Source organism: Lagenorhynchus albirostris, chromosome 3, assembly GCF_949774975.1.
Source record: "Lagenorhynchus albirostris chromosome 3, mLagAlb1.1, whole genome shotgun sequence".
Taxonomy (NCBI): Eukaryota; Metazoa; Chordata; class Mammalia; order Artiodactyla; family Delphinidae; genus Lagenorhynchus; species Lagenorhynchus albirostris.
In genome coordinates this window covers 166,632,254-166,649,643 of record NC_083097.1, presented here as the reverse complement: position 1 = coordinate 166,649,643, position 17,390 = coordinate 166,632,254, and the positions used below count along the sequence as shown (strand labels likewise).

Genomic DNA, 17,390 nt, shown 5'->3' with positions numbered 1-17,390 from the left:
AGGGGTGGGCGCTCCTGGCAGGTGGAGGCCTGGGATGCTGTGTTCAACCTCCTACGAGGCCCAGGACGGCCTCCCCGCCCTCCCACCAAGAACGATCAGGCCCCAAAGTCAATGGCGATGTGCTGGAGAAACCTGGCCTAGTTTGCTGTTTCCCCACTTAGCTCACCAATTATCATCTCAAGGGTCCCTGGCGAAAGAGCATCGGAGAAGAGCTAAGATTTTTCGTCAGTAGAAATGACATTTCAGAGCGAGGGGAGACCCGACTAGAAGACCTGTTTAAGGCATGGCAAGTCCATTTGGAGAAGTCGTGAAAGACAGTCAATGAAAAGGGAGATGGGGCTGGTCCGAGACGAGCCTTGAATGCCGAGCTAGTACGGCGTGGTTACAACGAAGGGGAGGGGCCCGTCCATCCATTTGGCTACAAAAAGCAGAGAGAATGTGCCCATCCTCTCCCCCTGACATAGCCCAGGAGAGCCACGGCGGGGTGGACCGGGAGGAGATGAAGAGGTAAGTGAGCGTCGTGAGCCAAAGGCACACAGGCCCACGCAGGATCTGGGAGTGATTCTGAGTGTGCTGGCGCTGTAGAGCTAGAGGCTGGAGAAATCCTGCTTCTAGAACAGGAGAGGAAGGCTGAGCTCCTCAGGCCACTGGGGCTAGAAGAGAGACAGGAGTGAGGCTGCGCCCCGAGGAGCTCCCTACCCGGAATCTGGGTGAGGCCCCACAGCGCTGCCCGGACACCACCTCTAACTCCATCAGCCTGTGGTTTGTTCAGTTAGAAAACTGCTCATCGGTGAGTCTCTTCCGGTGCCCGCTGAGTCTCCTTAGGGAGCACAGGCCAGGTGACAAAGGCTCGGTCAGCTGTGGACTCAGGCCAGTGATGAATTCCGTGGTTACAGGGCTTCCAGAAATACCTTCTATTCACTCCTGCTTGTTATTTTAAGAGTTGGCCGTATCACCGTACCATGATGTACACAATTGATGAGCCCCGGAATTATACCCACTTTATGCTTTAACTTCCAGTCTGAATGTCAATGGCCAATGGTGGCTAACAATTTAAAATTTCTCTATCACCTTCTCCCCTTGTAACGCCCCACGTGACGATCTATGAATACACTTAAGTATTCGACTAATTCTAAGCAACTCGGATGTTTGACATTTGGGGCCCACAAATACTTGCTGAAGATGGAAACCCTAGAGAGCTCTAAACATAAAGAGGTCCCCAGTATGGTGAATTCTTCTAGAAAATGAAGAATTCTTTTCAAAATCGAAGCACATCCTTCAAGCTGTTTTCTGTGGGTCTGGAATTCCGAATTTATTTTTTCTCCAAGCAGGCTCCATCGGTACATGTTCTGAGAAGGACAGGCGAGGTGGGAAAGCTCCAGGTGGTGTTTTCTTTGGGTTCTCCCTGGATGGGGTGGATTTTTGTGGGCTGGTGATTCTGGCGGGAAATTGCTTCCCTGGCCTTACCCCACGGATCACCTTTTGGACAGAAACATATCCTGGAAACATGGCACTATTGCGAAAAGATAAACAGTTTGCCTTTTAAAAATATAAGCATAATTAAGTGTTGCTGCAACTTCAGGAATGGGCTTCTGTATCATTAGTGTGATTTCAACAGTTTTCCGAGGAGACAGGTGCTCAGGAGCCAAGCCTCCTGTCGTTCTGTGGGGACGCGTCCTTTCCGCTTCCGCCAGGGAACTGTCCCCATCTGATGATCACTGTGGTCTCTACCAGGCCTCACTGTCCCTGGTGCTCAGTCCTTGAGTTACTTCCCCCTCCGCCTCAGAGCCCTTTCCCAGGTTCCCCCCTCACCTAAGAATTGCTGCAAAAGCTTCTCTGTCCAGCATGATTCACAGTAGCCAAGTGTGGAAGCAGTCCACACATCCATCGAGGGATGAAAGGATAAACAAATGTGGTCCATCCACGCAACGGAATATTATTCAGCTTTAAAAAGAAAGGGAATTCTGACACCTGCTACAACATGGATGAAACTTGAGATCATCAGTGAAATAAGCCAGACACAAAAGGACGAATACTGTCTGATCCCACTCACAGGAGGTCCCTCGAGAAGTCAAATCTGTAGAGACGGGAAGTAGATGGTGGGGGCCAGGGGCTGGGGAGTCAGTGTTTCATGGGGACAGAGTTTCAGTTTGGGAAGATGAGAAAGTTCTGGGGATGGACAGTGGGGATGGTTGCACAACAATGTGAATGTCCTCAATGCCACTGAGATGTGCGCTTAACACTGGTTAAAATGGTAAATTTTATGTTATTATATTTTGCCATTATTTTGTAAAAAACCACTTTTCTCTGACTCTTCGTTGGTTTCCTGCTCCTTGAAATATGATGGTTCTACCTCTGGCCTTCTCACCCTCCGCCTCTGAGTGAGCTCATCCATTTTCACGACTGAAATGACCAATTATGTGCTGACAGATCCTGACCTTCAGCCTGGACTACGCGTCCCCCCCACCGTCCCCCGCTGTCTCCAGACCCTGAAATCCAGCAGCCTGGCAGGAAACTGCCCGCACTCGGCTGGCCCCCGCGCATCTCAAGCTGGCCAAGCCCACGCCTGAACGCATTACCCCTCTCCGCCCCACTAGCTTCTCCCAGGATCCCTGACTCACTGAAGTGGCCTGTTCTACCTGATCCCCAAAATCAGACACGCAGGGATCGCCCTGGGCTCATCCCTGCCGTTGGTCCCAAGAGAGTCACCAGGTCCTCAGAGCCCCCAGAACCCTGCAGCTCTGTCCCCACGCACCATCCCTGGCTGGTGCAGTCGGCCAGGTCGCCATCGCCCTGGGCCTGGACCATGGCAGCTGTTAATTCTCCGTTGCCATCCTCCAGACGCCATACCTTTTGCTACACCTACCAAAATCCCATCTGATCACAAAGTGCTTCCCCAGCAAACCTCTCAGCCCAGCACCAGACGAGTCCCACTCGTCCAGCCAGGGGTCGGCAAACTTTTCCTGTAAAAGCCCAGACAGTAAATATTTTAGGCTTCGCAGTCCACGTTCTGTGTCAGTCGCAAATAGTCAACCCCACCGTGGCCTCAAAAGGGCAGCCGGGGCTTCCCTGGTGGCGCAGTGGTTGAGAGTCCGCCTGCCGATGCAGGGGACACGGGTTCGTGCCCCGGTCCGGGAAGATCCCACATGCCGCGGAGTGGCTGGGCCCGTGAGCCATGGCCTCTGAGCCTGCGCGTTCCGGAGCCTGTGCTCCCCAACGGGAGAGGCCCCAGCAGGGAGAGGCCCGCGTACCGCAAAAAAAAAAAAAAAAAAAAAAGGGCAGCCAGAGACAGTATGGAAGTGAACGAGCGTGGCTGTGTTCTAGTGAAACTTTGCTTCCAAAAACAGGCTGTGTGTGCCGACACCTGTTCTCCTCTCTGGCCTGATCTCCCCTGTACCCTGCACTCAGCTTCCAGAAAATACAGCCGCGCCACGGCTCTCCCCACCAGTCTGCTTGTACATCAAGACTCCGCTCCAGCCCGCCTCCTCTTGGACACCTTTTGTGCCCCCTCCAGGCGAGCGGCCTGCCACACACATGCCCTAGAGAGACCTCTAGCCCATCCCCGTTCTGAAACTGTCACACTCTCCTAGTTGGTCTTTGGTCTCTGTAACCTCATAGAATAGTGTTTGACTCAGAAAGGAATGAATGAATGAATGAATGAGTGATGAAGAAATGGCAGAGGTCCAGAAAGCAGGTTTTCCAGCAAACGACTGGACACCACGGCTCTGACAGCTACAGGCAGAGGTGAAATCTCCTAACAACTTAATTTATACTTAGAATAGCAGCCAGAGTCCTCCCCATGGCCACTGGGGCCCTGTGCCTCTCCTCCTTTTGCTCACCAGTTATCAGCCACACAGCCGCCTTTCTCTGCTCCGACCAGGCCCAGCTGACTCCTCCTGCCGCAGAACCTTTGCACCTGCTGCCCCCACCCCGCCCCACCTGGAAGGCTCTTCCCTCTGAACAGCACAGGGCTTCTCCCTCTTATCATGACAGTCTCAGCTCACCTGTCACCTCCTGAAGAACTTCCCTGGACACGAGTAGCCCAGTTCTTACACACACACACACACACACACTCAACTGCAGAGATCTTAGTAGAAACAGGTTTACTATATATAGCATATCTGGGCTTTGTTACATAGTAAATGACAAATAATCACTATATTGGCCATCACATGTAAGTTCTAGATTTTTAATGGCTTTAGAATTTTTTTTTTTCATTTTTAAACATGGCCTATAGGAGGTATAATCTGATTCACAGCATCTGAAATCCACTTGCTGTATGTATCGTCTATAGGCTTGGGAAGACAACTGTATTTTTTGTAAATTCATAGAATTGACCACAATTTAAAATGAGGTTGCCAGGGCATGAAACTATACTTTAAAACATATAAAAGCTATGTATCATAAAATAGGAATGCACTTCAGGAAAAAAGAAGTGAGGTGTAGCAAGGAGCAAGGCCATGCTGTCTGCTCCAGTCAAATCCTGGCATGAAGACCAGGACTGTTCTCACCTCCAAGAGGCTGATTTCCTGACTTCGACAGGACTGGCACCTAAGAGCCAGCACTAATGGAGAGGCAAAACCAGTTTTTAAGTTTTCTCATCTGCAGGTTCTGCCTGGAGAGCTGGCTGCTTGGCAAAACCTGTCTGGAAGTGTGATGTTTTGGGAGTGATTTCAGATGGACCGATACCCCAACCAAGGTGTGGGACTTTGAGACACTTTTTGGGTTGTGTTTTTTGGTTTTGCCCAGCACTTAACGCTTACAGAGTGCCATATCTGTACCAGAGAATTTCTGTGCAATCGAAGGGTATTTCCCACCTTAAAACAGACAGTGGAAGGCTCACCCACTCAATCGAGCAAGATGTATTTACTGAATGTCTCCTCAGCATTTGGTGGTCAAGAAACCAAAATTAAAAAATCACCCCAGGCAGGCCACACTGCTTGTTTGCTTGTTCTAATAATAAAAATAACAACAACAACAATAATAGCTACTCCGTTGTACACCTATTCTGTGCCAGGACCTGGGCTAAACAGTTATATTATTTCCTCTTTTTTTCTTTTTGCCGCACTGCACAGCTTGCGGGATCTTAGTTCCCTGACCAGGGATCAAACCTGTGTCCCCTGCAGTGGAAGCGCAGAGTCCTAACCACTGGACCGCCAAGGAATTCCCTATAACATTATTTCTAATACCAAAACCATATAAGTGATTTTCTCTTTCACCAATGCCAAACCTTACCTGGAGTCACAGAGCTAATAAACATGAACCCCTTCTCTGTGGGGCCCTAGAGCCCACATCAGCAGCATCCAGGGCTGGGACTTGCATTTTTCCTTTCCTTTGTCCCCTGACCCCTTCATCCAATCTGAGGATCGCAACAGGACATGTTACGATCCCTGGTGAACAGGCTGGAATCATCTGGGCAAGACGCGCCGGTGGTTCGGACCAGGGGCTGGCGGTGGTGGAGGTGACGAGGTGTGGTCAGATTCTAGGTCTCTACCTTTTTGCTGATGGCTTGAGAGAGAGAGGGCTGGAGGACGACTCCAACGTGTTGGCCTGAGCAGCCAGGGGCCGGCTGATGTTCACTAAGGGAGCTCGGAGCCTTCAGAGGAGCAGACTGGGGGACTAAGCCCTTGTCCTTAAGCTGCCTGTCATCATCACCATCTTCACCAGCTGCAGCCTGCCAGCCCATGGGGTGAGCTCTCCACGGCTCTGCCCCCCCATTCTCTGACCCCACTCTTTATCCCATCCACCCCCTTAATTCTGGGTCTTCCTCTCCTAAGCTTCTCCCTCTCTTTTGTCTTTTCCTATAAGAAGTCCTTTGCTCTAAGTGTCCATCATCAGATGAATGGATAAAGAAGATGTGGCACATATATACAATGGAATATTACTCAGCCATAAAAAGAAACAAAATTGAGCTATTTGTAATGAGGTGGATGGACCTAGAGTCTGTCATACAGAATGAAGTAAGTCAGAAAGAGAAAGACAAATACCGTATGCTAACACATATATATGGAATTTAAGAAAAAAAAATGTCATGAAGAACCTAGGGGTAAGACAGGAATAAAGACACAGACCTACTAGAGAATGGACTCGAGGATATGGGGAGGGGGAAGGGTAAGCTGTGACAAAGCGAGAGAGTGGCATGGACATATATACACTACCAAACGTAAAATAGATAGCTAGTGGGAAGCAGCCACAAAGCACAGGAAGATCAGCTCGGTGCTTTGTGACCACCCAGAGGGGTGGGATAGGGAGGGTGGGAGGGAGGGAGACGCAAGAGGGAAGAGACATGGGAACATATGTATATGTATAACTGATTCACTTTGTTATAAAGCAGAAACTAACACACCATTGTAAAGCAATTATACTCCAAAAAAGATGTAAAAAAAAAAAGAAGTCCTTTGCTGATCTTGGGTTCTGTGAGGGTCCTGACAAGGGAGGCAGTTTCTCTGAGAACTTCCCTTGCTTTGAAAAAAGTTTCACATTTTACAAATAAGTAGGTGTGTATAGAGGAGCACGTCATTTCAATAAGTGGTCAACATGCATTAGTTAAAAAGAGCCGAAAGAGATATGGGGATATATGTATATGTATAGCTGATTCACTTTGTTATAAAGCAGAAACTAACACATTGTAAAGCAATTATACTCCAATAAAGATGTTAAAAAAAAAAAGAGCCAAATATACTATAAGATATGGTTCCTTCTGGCTCTGGAATTTTACAAGCAAAACCACCACCTGTGACTATAAAAATCCTACAAGCACATTTAAAATGTTGACTCAATTATATATACTATTAATGAAAGTTCAATTAATTAAATATCAATTAATATTAATTAATTTTAACTCGAATCTGAAACTACAAATTAGATGTAAGGAATAAGAGCCAGATAAACAATTTCCCAGCATCTGCACTTCTGGTGGATAACTCCGGCCTGGCAGTGCTTCAGTGATAAACACGGTTAAAGATGAATATTAAGGTGATATGTGGCCTGCACCCAGAAAGCAGATATCAACTGAATTTCAGAGGACTTGTTCTGTTACTGGGGGTCATTAATAATTCTGCCCCTCTCCTCCTGGACTCCCCTTTTGAGCATCTCAGAGGTTTATCTGGGATGAGAGGCAAATAGTTCATATTGCTTTTACCACAGGGGCAAACTGTTTCTGCATTCATTCCTGACCCACATCAGCTGGAACATCACAGGATCCCGGAACCAGTTATCTTTTCCATCATATATTATTAGAATTCTGTCTTTTTTAAAAAAAGACTACCAAGTCCCCCCGGATACTCTACCAAGCCTGTTGGCAAAATTAGCACCAGTAATTAAGGAAATTAAATTCCTTTCCTGGGGGGTGGGGTGGTACCATACACTCTTTTTCTCTGGCCAGAGTAGGTGAGTAACCATTTCTAAGGTTATTTTAGAGTCAGTTCAAGTTTTTAAACTGGAGTGGGAGAAAGGTGACCAGCCCCTGGTACTCCCCGGCACAGAGGGTAAGGGTCTTTATATCAATATGAGCAAACAAATAATGTTTCAGATTATGAAGCAACAAGATAAAAACGTGCTGCCAATATATGCAGGCAAAAAAAAAAGTTTTTGTTGTTATTAATGTTTTCTGCTGTCGTTGTCATTATTTTGATTTTGGGGGGAAGTCTTAGTTGACATGGAGAGCCTTCTATCAGGTTTGCTATTTTGGATTTGCAAAGATAAAGCTGATTGGACGGGGGAAAAACTCATGACAGTCTGCACCGACAGCTCAATGCACAAAGCAAGAAAATAACTGGATGTTGGGGGAGGGGGAGAGGGGCGGTGCATAATTAAAACACCAGAAGCAGGAATGAGGTCTCCGCGGAAAGGCAGCCCTGGACTTGTGCACTACATCCTGCCCTTCTCCCTCATTCCTGCGGGGCGACCGGGAGGTTAAAATTAGGACGGTGAACCACCCCCGCCGCAGCCGCCGGAATGGCAGGGGCAGTTGGGCCCCGGGGGCCCTTGAAATAGCCACTAGGATCGGAAACGCAACTTTTCTTAGCGCAGCAGCGAGAAAAACCAACAGGGACGAAGCCTGGAGGGAGCGCCGCGGCTTGTCCCAGAGGGAAAAGAAAAGGAATCAAGAGCATTTGGAGGGGGGCGTGTTTTCGGGGGTCAGGGGTAGGATGGATTCACACATACACACACACACCCGCGCACTCCCACAACACGCGGAGAAAATGCCACCGAGCAGTTTGGGCCCACAGGTTGGGCTCTTTAAACAAAATAATAAATTAATAAATTAAAAAAAAAAAAAACCACAAACCCACAACCCTTTCGGAAAAACTTTTCTTGCTTCGCGATCAGTCCAAATAGGGGAGCTGCGGCGGTGCGTAGGCGCTTCCTGAGGGGCGTGGAGGGACTGGCGGATCCAGGATCCCCCAAACTTGGGAACACGGGGTTACCAGGGAGAGAGCGGAGGAGTATCCGAGGAGCCCTAAGCGCGAGGATTCTTGACGAAAAGGTGAGAAACGGGTCTCTGGGAAGCCCGATTCTTGGGGAGTTCGTGGTCAAAAAGTGAGGAGGGGAAGGGTTCTTCCCCTAGACCAGCGCACCGACTTTGGTTAAAAAGTGAGGATGGGGTTACAGAAAGCCCTCAAATTCAGTATTTGGGAACGGGGTCAAAACGATGATCCCCGGGACACCCCAAATTCAGGACTTTGAGGGTAAAGGTGAGAACGAATCTTTTAGGCCCTCTCAATTCAGGAATTTTAGTTTAAGGGTGAGAGAAAGGTCCGAGGGGCGCCCGAATTTCAGAGATTTGGGGAGCAAACAGGAGGAGCCCCCAGGCGCCTTCAATTCAGGGAGTTTAAATGTCAGAGTTTGAAACGCGCTGCTAAGGCGCCCCCCAATTCAGGGAGTTTGAGGGGAAGAGTGAGAGAGGGGTCCTCGGGCACCCCCAGCTTAAGGATTTGGGGAACGAAAGTGAGAAGAGGTTCCCCAGGAGCCCCACATTCAGAGAGTTTGGGTAAAAAGCTTGAGAGGGGTTCCTGGGGCACCCCCAACCCGGGGATTTTGAGGGTAAGAGTGAAAGACGGTTCCCCTGGAGCCCCCAACTCAGGAAGTTTTGTAAAAAGTGAGCCGATGGGTCCTCACCGCTCCCCGAGTTTGGTTAAAAGGAAGAAGGGGACCACGGCCACTCCAAACTCAGCCGCGCTGTCGGGACTCGGGGTGCGGAGGGAGGTCCCGCGGGCGCGCCATCCCGTACGTTTGGGGTGAACCGCAGGGACTGCGCTGCCCGCTCCGCGACCGGGATACCCGCCGCCCCCCATACTCCCCGGCCGGGCAGGGCCCGGGGCGGTCGCATCGGTCACCTGGAGTTCCGGCCGGGAGTTCGGGCAACGGCTCCCGCGGCGGCGGTGGCGGCTGCTGCGTGTTGGTCCCCGTTGGTAAGTAACAGTCTCCACGGCTACAGTCTCTATGGCGGCGGCGGTGGCGGCGGCTGCCGCTCCTCCTCCCGCTCCCGGCGCCCGCCCGCCTCTCGCCGCCTGCCCGCCTGCCGTGACGGGGCGGGGCGTTGTTATCGGCAACGGTTACCAGGCTCCACGCCCCACCCCCTCAACGGCCCGCCTCCAACGGGCGCGATGAGGGCGGGGTGCAAGACCCTGCAGCTCTCCACTGGCTGTCCGCAATGCCTGTCACCGGGGGCGTTCCACGGCGAGGAAGAGGGCGAGGCTCGACCAATCGCCCCGAAGGAGGGCGGGGCTTGGAGGGAGGCGGGCGCCGCTTGGGAGGGTTGGTAGGCGGGAGGCGCGCGCGAGTCGAGTGTTGGTTGCGCCGCTCCCGGAAGGCCGAGTTTTGGGGACCCGGGGGCCTTCGCTTATTGTCGGGCGTTCTGGCACAGTCTAGGTCCGGGGCCAGCAAATTCCGACCCGCGGGCCAGATGCGGCCCACTGCCTTATTTTCATGGCCCACAAGCTGAGAATTTTAAAATATGTTTTAAGTGGTTAAAAAAAAAAATCGAAAGAAGACTCTTTCGTGGCACGTGGAAACTATATGAAAGTCTATTTTATTTTACTGAATCCAGTATTTTCAGCTCCTTTAAGGACTGACAGACTATGGCCCGCGGGCCAAATTCTGCCTGCCTGTGCTTGTAATTAAAGGTTTTTTGGAACACAGCTTCCCCCATTCCTTTAAGGGACACGGAAACTTGTCCCACAGAGACAGAGTTGGGTACTAGAGACTTGAGCATTTGCACAAAGATGGGATGACATAAGCAAAGTCTAAAATATTTACTATCTGGTACTTCACAGAAAATGTTTGCCAACATTTTCCCCTCCTCCCTACCCCCAGGTAGTAGGTTCAACTTTTGAATGGGACAAACAAGGGACCCTCTCAGTTTTTTGGGTTTTTTTGGCTTTTTTGGGGTTGGGGGAGATTGACAATAAACAGAATAATAAAGTAAACATGTTATTTGGGAGAAGGGGCTGGAACACAAGGAGAAAAAGCTTGTTCTGAGAAAAGCAGGCAGGGTAACTTTAGGGAAGATTAGATTTCAGCCTTATTCATTCAACAAGTAATCATATTAGTCAGAATTGACTAAATTGTCCTTATATGCCAGAAAGTGATCTAAGCATTTTTCATATGCTAACTTAGTTAAATCTCACAATCACATCCTGAAAAAAAGCGTATGCATTATCCCCGTTTTACGGATCAGAGAACAGAGGCCGGGAAAAAAACGAGTGAATTTGTATCAAACAACTTGTAAGGGCTTTGAACCCCAGTGGTCTGGTGCCCAATCCCACACTCTTGACCACTAGGTGGGTAGTTTTCAAACATTTTTGACCACAAGGCACAACAGGAAGTATATTTTACTCAGAGCCCCAGTTCACACAAACACATATATAACGAAAACATTTTCATGACGTGATACTTTAGATAATGCTGATTTTTTTCTATTCCGTTTTGTTTTAATGAAAATGCTGATGGTGACTTGCTAAATGGATTTTGCCACGTGCTAATGGGTTGCTTCTTGCAGAGTTTCATGGGATGGAATCTAAAACTTAAGACTGCAGGAATCAGTTTCTGTCCTTCAGTGATTAATTTAGTTAAAAATATTTATTGAGTGCCTACTATTTGCCAGGCACTGTTCTTCTAGGGACACAAGTCCCACACTTATAGGAAAAGTAACAGGGTAGTAACTTGGGGGTGAGTAGGTGGGGCTTATTTTGCAAGGAACAGCCAGGGATGGCCTCTGAAGTGTGGCCAACCCAGATGGTTTGATTACGGGGTTTCCCAGGGCGTGGGACTTTCAGTGCTAAATCTGGAAGATTCCCCGACAAAGTGGGAAGATTTGGTCACCCTAGGCCTCTCTGAGGGGGTGACCTTTGGGCCAAGGTCAGAATAATGAGGAAGAGGAAAGGAACATTTCAGGCATTCAAAATCCCTGGGGTGGAAACTCATGTGGAAGAAACAAAAAGCAGGTCCTTAGGCGTGGCTGGTACAGAGTGAATGGGGAGGGGTGAGTGGGTGGGGGGTGGTGAGTCAGAGGATGGAGGGGGTCATTTTATTTGAGGTCCCATAGGCCATAGGAAATGGTCCTCATCAGACTGGGAAGCCATTGGACAGTTTTAAGTAGGGGGCAGATGTACTCCAATTTGTGATTTTAAAAGCTCACTGCATGGGGGATAGATTGCAGGAGGCAAGAAAGACAGAGAACTTGGGAGTCTCTTACAGTTCTGGACTGAAAGGTATGGTGGCCTCAATTAGGGACCTGGTAGCAGAGGTGGAGATGAATGGGTGGATTAGAGGTACATTTTGGAGAGCATTCTGATGGACTGGATGTGGGGAGGGGAGGGGAAAAGTTTCAGAGTGGGACCGGAGGTACCTTGGAGCCTTCTTGTATGGTTCATTCTGCTATAACTCTTGTTTTGAGAATGCAAATTTGTCCCAACGTGATGCCGTATTTGCAGTATTATTTATGTATTTCTTCCCCACTGAACAGGTATAAAACTCTGCTATCTCAAAGAGGAAATCATGAGGGAAGTTAGAAAATACTCTGAGATGACCGAAAATGAAACACAACATACCAAAGTTTATGAGATGCAACTAAAGTAGAGGAAACTTGATAGCTATAATCATCTATGTTAAAGAAAAAAAGAGAGAGGGAACGATTTCAAATCAGTAATCTAGCTATCCACCCTAAGAAACTGGAAAATAAGAGTAAACTAAAACTGAAGCTAGCAAAAGGAGGGAAATAATAAGGATTAGGGTAGGAGTAAATGAGATAGAGACTAGAAAATCAATAGAGAGAATTAATAAAACCACAAGTTACTCCTCTGAAAAGATCAAATAGGTTGATAAAACTTTAACTAGGCTGACCAAGATAAAAAGAGAGAAGATTCAAATTACTAAAATCAGGAAACAAAGAGGGGACATTACAACCAACATTACAGAAATATAAAAATGATAAAATAATACTATAAACAATTGTATGCCAACAAATTAGATATCCTAGATGTAGTGGGAGAAATTCTTAGAAAGATGCAAATTACCGAAACTGATTCAAGAAGAAATAGAAAACTGAATGGATTTTTAACAAGTAAAGAAATTGAATTAGTAATCAAAAAACTTCCCACAAAGAAAAGCCCAGGACTACATGGCTTCATGGATGAATTCTACCAAGTGTTTGAAGAAGATTTAACACTTATCCTTCACAAACTAATTTTTTTAAAATATTTATTTATTTGGTTGCACTGGGTCTTAGTTGTGGCACATGGGCTCTTTAGTTGCAGCTCGCAGGCCCCTTAGTTGTGGCTTACTGGCTCCTTAGTTGTGGCATGTGAACTCTTAGTTGTGGCATGCATGCGGGATCTGGTTCCCTGACCAGGGATGGAACCTGGGCCCCCTGCACTGGGAGTGTGGAGTCTTCACACTGTGCCACCAGGGAAGTCCCCACAAACTATTCTTAAAATTAGAAGAGGAGGAAATACTCGATGAGGCCATTCTAACACTCTCCGAGGCCAGAATTATCCTGATACCAAAGCCAGACAAAGACATCACAAGAAAAGAAAACTAATAACCAAGATTTCTTATGAACATAGATGCAAAAATCCTCAACAAAATACTGGCAAACCAAATCCAGCAGCATATAAAAAGATTTATACACCACGATCAAGTGGAATTTGTCCCAAGAATGCAAGGTTGGTTGGTTCAATATTAAAAAAGTAATAATTGTTTTAGTAGAATAAAGGACAAAAATGATATGATCATCCCAACAGATGCAGAAAAAAGCATTTTACAAAATCCAACACTCTTTCACAACCAACTAGGAATAGAGGAGAACCTCAAGCTGATAAAAGACATCTACAAAAAATGCCACCATTAAGTATCAATAATGATACTTAATGGTGAAAAGCCAAATGTTTTCCCCCTAAGATCAGGAACAAGACAAGGATATCTGCTCTCGACACTTCTATTCGACATTGTCCTGGATGGGCTAGCCAGAGTAATTAGGCAAGAAAAATAAATAAAAGGCACCCAGATTAGAAAGGAAGCAGGAAAACTATCTCTATTTGCAGATGACATGATATTGTATGTAGAAATCCTAAGGAACCCATTAAAAAGCTATTAAAACTAATAAGTGAATTCAGCAAGGTTGCAGCGTACAAGTTCAATATACAAAACTCAATTGTTTCCCTATACACTAGCAATGAACAACCTGAAAATGAAATCAAGAAAAGAATTCGATTTACAATAACACCAAAGAGAACCAAAGACTTAGGAATGAATTTAATGAAAGAAGCCAAGACTTGTACAATGAAAACTAAAAAACAAACCAAAACCAAAACCAAAACAAACAAAAAAAGAAAACCAATAGCATTGAAAGAAATTAAAGAAGTCCCAAGTAAATCAAAGGATATCCCATGTTCATGGTTAAGAAGATTTAATGTTGTTAAAATGGTAATATTCTCCAAACTGACCTAGAGACTAAATGTAATCTCTATCAGAATCCAGCTGGGTTTTTGTTGTAGTTGTTGAAATTTACAAGCTGATCCTAAACTTCACAAAGCAACGCAAGGAACCCAGAATAACCCAAACAATCTTGAAAAAGAACAAAATTGGAAGACTCACACTCCCAGATTTTAAAACTTACTACAAAGCTACAGTGTGATATTGGCATAAGGCTAAACACACAGATAAATGGAACAGTACTGAGAGTCCAGAAATAAACGCACAGTTTTACAATCGATTGTTTTGGACAAGAGTGCCAAGATTATCAATAGTCTCTTCAACAGGTGGCACCGGGACAACTGGATGGCCACATGCAAAAGGATGAAGTTGGACCCCTACTTCACACCATATACAAAATTAACTTAAAATAGATCACAGACCTAGGTGTAAGAACTAAAACTATACAACTCTTGAAAGAAAATATAGGAGTAGATCTCCATAACCTTGGTTTGGCAATGGCTTCTTCAATATGATACCAAAAGCAATTTAAAAATGGGAAAATATTTGAATTGACATTTCTCCAAAGAAGATATACACACAGCCAATAAGCACATGAAAAGATGCTCAAAATCATGAGTTCTCAGGGAAATACAAATCAAAACCACAATGAGGTACTGCTTCACAGCTACTAAGATGACTATAATTAAAAAAAAACCAAAAACCCCAAACAGGTAATAACAAGTATTGGCAAGGATGTGGAGAAACCAGAGCCCTCATACACTGCTGGGAGAAATGTAAAATGGTACAGCCGCTTTAGAAAACAATACGGCAGTTCCTCAAGAAGTTAAACATAGAATGGCTATATGACCCGGCAATTTCACCCCTAAGTATATATACCCAAGAGAAATGAAGACATATATCCACACAAAAATTTGTACACAAATTTTCATGGTGGCATTATTCATAATAGCCCAAAGTAGAAACAATCCAAATAGCCACCAACAGATAGATGGATAAGTAAAATAAGGTAAATCCACATGATAGAATTTTTTTTTTTTTTTTTTTTTTTTTTTTGCTGTACGTGGCCCTCTCACTGTTGTGGCCTCTCCCGTTGCGGAGCACAGGCTCCGGACGTGCAGGCTCAGCGGCCACGGCTCACAGGCCCAGCCACTCCGCGGCGTGTGGCATCCTCCCGGACTGAGGCACGAACCCGTGTCCCCTGCATCGGCAGGCGGACTCTCAACCACTGCGCCACCAGGGAAGCCCCCATACGATAGAATTTTATTAGGCAATACAATGGAATGATGTACTGATATCCACTACAACATGGACGAACCCTCAGCACAGGATGTTAAGTGAATGAAAGGTGACAGTCACAAAAGGGCACATATTGTGTGATACAATCTATGGGAAATGCCCAGAAGAGGCAAATCCATAGAGACAGAAAGTAGATTAGTGGTCATCGGGGGTTGGAGAAGGGGAAATGGGGAGGCGCTGCTAAGGTGTATGGAACTTCTTTGGGAGGTGATGAAAATATTGATAGTTGCACAAGTCTTTGTATGTTCTGAAAACCACAGAATTACACACTTTAAAAGGATGAATGTCATGGTATGTGAATTGTGTCTCAATGAAGTTGTTATTAAAAGACTCTGCTACCATATGAATTAGGTTCCTTTTAGTTGTAACTCAGATGTGTAACTCACTGATGAAGTTTTTGAGTATTGTCACCCTAACTCCATTTTACCCACAAGCCAGCCCTGTGTGTTTTTATCCTGTAATTTTGCCCAGGGTGGTGATTTTTAGGAACGCATTTATTGCCTTAGCACAAAACTGACTGCATAGAGTCATTCCAGTTTGATGTTAGTAAAGCGGCAGCTTTCAGCCGGTCAAGTGACAGTCGTCCTTCATAGAAAGACAAGACAAGGTGGAGACCCTGCCTGGTCAGTTTTTAAGAAAATCCAATAACCCGTAGCCATTTGGTTAAGGGGAACCTCCTCAGAAATTTAGCAGCAGCCTGTGACATCAAGGCTCTCTCATCCAATGGCCTGATTTGCACTGATGTCAAACATGACTGCACATTTCCCTTCTTGCTTATGAGCTCCTGGGAGGAGTCTAAAGTCTTTGGAGATAAAATACTGAGCTGCACCTGCCCTGTCCGTCTGTAGTGGAGAAGGATCTCTGTTCAAAAGTTATTATGAACTTCAAGACGGCAACAGCAGAGCAATAAAGCAAGCGTAGGAGACCTCGTGAAGCTGTCCTGGATACAAGCCACCACCCCTGCCCCATCTTGGTGGGTGGGCTGGCTGCCACCTGCCATTCCTTTTACCCAGCCAAACCTATTACACTGACTGCCACTTCCACTCTCCCTGGTCCCTAGGAATTCAGGCCCCATGGCCTGCTTATCCTCTGCGAAGGGACACCAGAAGAGGCTCCAGGACAAGATCTTAGATGCCCCCACGCCGGCTCTCTGAGCACATCTAGTTCCCGAGAAACACACAACACCTCTTCCCAAACGAACCCGCTGTTTGCAAGCCCATCCTGATTTAGCATCAAGTTGCCTTGGCTCAGCTATGAAAACAGACAACCAGCCCTTCTCTCATCCTGCAGCTTCCGGCAGGAAGTGGATACCGGTCCAGCATGCCTCCCTGGAATGGGAGCATCACCCGCTCCCTGCTCCCAGGGAGTCTATTTGGAGCCAAGGCACGCCCTTCAAGTCCCCCTCCCCAGGATCGGAGGGAGGGGCAACCAGACCCCTCTGCTCACCCAGCCCTCAGCACCCTGGACGTAGTCTGCCAAGACATCCCTTTCAGAAGTTAAATAGTGCCATTTGCAGCAACATGGATGGACCTGGAGATGATCATACTAAGCGAAGCAAGTCAGACAGAGAAAGACAAATATCATATGATATCACTTATATGTGGAATCTAAAAAAACATGATACAAATGAACTTATTAACAAAACAGAGGGACTTCCCCGGTGGTCCAGTGGGTAAGACTCCGTGCTCCCAGTGCAGGGGGCTCCGGTTCGATCCTTGGTCAGGGAACTAGATCCCACATGCATGCCACAACTAGGAGCCCAAATGCTGCAACTAAGAGCCCTCATGCCACAACTAAAGATCCAGCATGCCACAATGAAGATCCCGAGTACCCCAACTAAGACCCAGTGCAGCCAAAATAAATAAGTAAATACTCAAAAAAAAAAAAAAACAGAAACAGATTCACAGACTTAGAGAACGAACTTATGGTTACTAGGCAGGGAAGGATGGGGGGAGGGATAGATTGGGAGTTTGGAATTGATGTGTACACGCTGCTATATTTAAAATAGATAAGCAACAAGGACCTATATATAGCACAGGGAACTCTGCTCAATATTCTGTAATAACCTAAATGGGAAAAGAATTTGAAAAAGAATAGAAACATGTACATGTATCACTGAATCACTCTGCTGTACACTTGAAACTAACACAACATTG

General features: G+C 46.6%; 2 protein-coding genes across 12 annotated transcripts in view; one reads left to right on the top strand and one right to left on the bottom strand.

The window, feature by feature from the left end:
* Positions 1-9,527, bottom strand: part of RFX2 (regulatory factor X2) — a 94,203-nt gene extending 84,676 nt beyond the window's left edge. For 9 of the 10 annotated variants that reach the window (XM_060145430.1, XM_060145432.1, XM_060145435.1 and 6 more), the window contains exon 1: positions 9,339-9,470. The gene's annotated coding sequence lies outside the window, so the exon portion shown is untranslated. Of the gene's footprint in view, positions 1-9,338 lie in introns of all 10 variants that reach the window. The other variant, XM_060145431.1, reaches the window with a different exon arrangement.
* The window catches only part of ACSBG2 (acyl-CoA synthetase bubblegum family member 2), a 69,391-nt gene continuing 60,279 nt past the window's right edge, over positions 8,279-17,390 (top strand). The window contains exon 1 of one of the 2 annotated variants that reach the window (XM_060145441.1): positions 8,279-8,488. The gene's annotated coding sequence lies outside the window, so the exon portion shown is untranslated. The remainder of the gene's footprint in view (positions 8,489-17,390) is intronic. The other variant, XM_060145438.1, reaches the window with a different exon arrangement.